The sequence below is a fragment of the Astatotilapia calliptera genome, chromosome 1 (genome assembly GCF_964374335.1).
Source record: "Astatotilapia calliptera chromosome 1, fAstCal68.1, whole genome shotgun sequence".
NCBI lineage: Eukaryota > Metazoa > Chordata > Actinopteri > Cichliformes > Cichlidae > Astatotilapia > Astatotilapia calliptera.
Genome location: NC_137422.1, coordinates 16830382 through 16834289, shown reverse-complemented (window position 1 = coordinate 16834289; position 3908 = coordinate 16830382).

The following is a 3908-nucleotide window of genomic DNA, read 5'->3' as shown; positions in this document are numbered from 1 at the left end:
GCAATAGAGGATCACTGGGTTATTGAACTGACAGCAAATCTTATTTGATTTATACATATGTGAACTGAAACTCAAATATGATGTTTTAGAGATGAAAGAAATAAAAAATTGTAAAAATATGTTAAGATGAACTTGGAAAAACAAACAGCCTTAAAAGGTGACAAGTTGGCTCTGTGTAACATGTCCAGTGACAGGGATTCAGATTTCGTGAAGCACAGAAGGACAGATATGACATATAATTATATTTAAAAATAAAAGTGTGGCAAACATTTAAACGACAACACCCTTTTTAATTTTAGTGTGACAAACTGAACTATGTGATCAAGAAGCATAAATTATAAAATAAAAAAGGGGAATTTTGCGCTGATCATGTTGTCCATTCATCACCTCCAAGGTCATTTTGACATGCAAACACTCTTTAGAGGGCCAGATGGTTCAGACCTGATGTACATGAACCGTTAAATTTTCAAAGGTTGAGATGGTGCCACGAGTGGCAAAGCTGCATCTGGCATGGTAGTGAGAGGCCTGTGTGGTATCTAGACCACATCCATTCCTGATGGCACCAACCACAGGGGTACAGACTGATGCCCAGTGATGACTAACAGGGTCATTTAAAGCATTTCCCAATGCCTGCATGCCTGTGATGTATGTACATATGTATGTATGGTTGTATATATGTCCAGTGCTTATCTGTCATAAAAACAAAATACAAATATTTTAGAAATCTATCAAAAACTTCTTTGAAACTATAAATTGTAGGTTTTTTGTTTTGTTTGCTTTTTAAAGAAAATAACTAATCAAATTCAAAACTTTACACCCAAATTTGCGCCGGCATAATGGACTTCTTTAAAAAAAAAGTCATAAATTAATCAAGCATAACATTCAACCACTAAAAATATTTTTTTTGTTCTGAAATGCAAGTAAACAACCAATTTAGCATATTAATTAAAAGAATAATCATGTGTTTTACTATTTTGTCAGCTTTTCTTTGGGTGAAACAGTTAATATGAAAATTAATGGATAACAACAACAATAATTAGATTTTAGCATTATAAAAATCATTTTTATCAAAGAGTTTGAACATGCTGGTAGATTAATGATTATAGAAACAATAAATATAATTTTGGTAATTACCAGCACTGTTAATTTAGGGCAGCTGTGACATAAAGTTTACATGAGGTGGTAGTTTGTAGCGTTGTATGCATGTATTTGTAGGAATAATGTATGTAACACTACCAGTCCAAAGTTTAGACTACCTTCCTTATTTTTAGCAAGATATATGGACTTATATAGCAAAGGAAAAATTGATAAATAACTATGTCTTATATTTTCCTCAAATTACTCAAAGTAGCCGCTCTTTGCTGTCAACAAAGGTGTTGACAGCTCTTTGCTGTCAACACCTTTGTGTTGACAGGTGCCTGAATTTCTTGCCTTCTTAATTGGGTTGGGACCATCAGTTATGTTGTGCAGAAGCCAGGTTGGCAGCTGACAGCCCTATTTGACAAATGTTAGAATTCATATTATGGCAAGAACCAGTCCAGTCAGCTAAGTACATGATGACCACCCCAGGAAAGGAAGACTGAGAGTCACCTCTGCTGCTGACGAGTCACCAGCCTCAGAAATGGCAAGTTAACAGCACGTCAGATTAGAGCCCAAATAAATGCTACACAGAGTTCCAGTAGTAGACACAGTAGTAGTAGAGACATCTCTACATGAACTGTTCAGAGGAGACTGCATGAATCATGCCTTTATGGTCAAATAACTGCTACGAAACCACTACTAAGGAAAACCAGCAAACACAAGAGATTTGTTTGGGCCAAAAAACAAGGAATTGACATTAGACCAGTGAAAAACTGTGCTTTGGTCTAATGATTCCAAATTTGAGATCTTTGGTTCCATCCGCCATATCTTTGTGCGATACAGAAAAGGTGAACGGATGGTCTCTACATGCGTCGTTCCACACCGTGAAGCATGGAGGTGAAGGAGTGATGGTTTGGGGGTGTTTTGCTGGTGACACAGAACCCTTCAGTGAAATGCCATCCCATTAGGTTTGCATTTATTTGGACCATCATTTATTTTTTGATATGACAATGACCCCAAACACACCTCCAGGCTGTGTAAGGGCTATTTGACCAAGAAGGAGAGTGATGGAGTTGTGCACCAGATAACCTACAGTTTCCTAAATCCAGTCAAGATGGTTTGGGATGAGACGGACCGCAGAGTGAAGGCAAAAGGGCCAACAAATGCTCATCATGCACATCTCTGGGAAATCCTTCAAGACTGTTGGAAAACCATTTCAGGTGACTGAAGCTCATGGAGAGAATGTCAAGAGTGTGCACAGCAGTAATCAAAGCAAAAAAAAAAAAAAGGCTATTTTGAAGAATCTAAAATATAAAAAATGTTTTGAGTTATTTCACACGTTTTTGTTTACTACATAATTCCTGTGTTTTCATCCATAGTTTTGATGCCTTCAGTGAGAATCTACAATGTAAATAGTCATGAAAATAAAGAAGAACCATCAAAAGAAAGTGTGTGTCCAAACTTTTGACTTTTTTTGACAAACTTTTTGGTAGTGTATGTGTGTAGCTTTGTTTTAAGCTATATTCATACTGGGATGATCATATTGATTAAAAACAAATAATTTCATAATACCTTGTAATAGTGAAAGTAATAACCAGATACAATTAACTAAGGCAAGGTAAAAAGGTTATAATAGCCAATGGAAATATCTGGATAATAATAGAAAGCGAGGTAAAATCAATACCAATAGTATTACAAGAAGTTAATAACATTGTGGGGATGTTTCTAATAATTAAAATGCTTTATTTGTACAAAATTTGGATTCCAAAATGGTATCATGATCACATATTACAGTGATTTTTTTTAATTGAATTTATATTTTATTCTTTTATTTTTTTTACATTATAAAGTCTTAATCTGAATAATACTGCAACTTCTTACCTGGAAATACTTGTGGTAGCCTTTCATAAATCACGCCTGTAAATTGGTAAATATTAAATTACATTACCAAAAATCAAAAGTCCTAAGGCAAATTGCTTCTTTAATTAGCACAGCCCTTTTTGGTTATGCTGGCATAATTGGATTTTTTTTTTTTTAAATCAATCAGCCTTTTAACACGATATACTTGCATTAACAACACACTATGGTACTTGAAATCTTTATTGTATTTTTGTAGGGTCTTTACCTTACAATATAAAGCGCCTTGAAGCCACTGCTTTTGTGATTTGGTGCGATGTGCATAAAACTGAATTGAATAACTACCAATTTCACATTTCTGGTCATTCTAACTTTAAATGCACAATTACATTCCACTGACCTCAATTAAAAGTAACTCTTATCATCACACTTTCAAAACCTTGGCATTTTACACCCAAAACTGTCTGCGTAGATCTTCCTTAGAGAAGCTAAATATTATGATCGCTGTGAAGTGGCATTTCACTGTGTACCTATAGCTCAATGAATAGGTATTTTGCACATTAAATTGCATGAGCTGCCAGTGTGTATGGAACACAAAACTTTCCCTTGGATAGCAGACAGCACTCAACAGACGACTGCTTGTTGTCACATATAGGTTATGTAGGCCAGGATATGTAGACTGGAGAGTACACAGAGTGAGAGAGCACTCAGTACCTCCCCCTAAAAACTGTTCATAAATACTGCAGCGTGACGCTTTGTCTTGCTGCTGCACTAAACCTACCCTCACTTACAAGACAGCTGTGCTTTGGCAATGTTCTTCCCAGCCAAACACAGCATACAGCCTGACAGCCACCATATATTCAGTTGTATAGTTGTTAAAGTTTAAACGCTTTTACTGTCACGCCAATACAAAAACACAGTAATGTACTTCCCCACAAGCATGAGATGTAGAAATGGAAAAAATAGGGTGT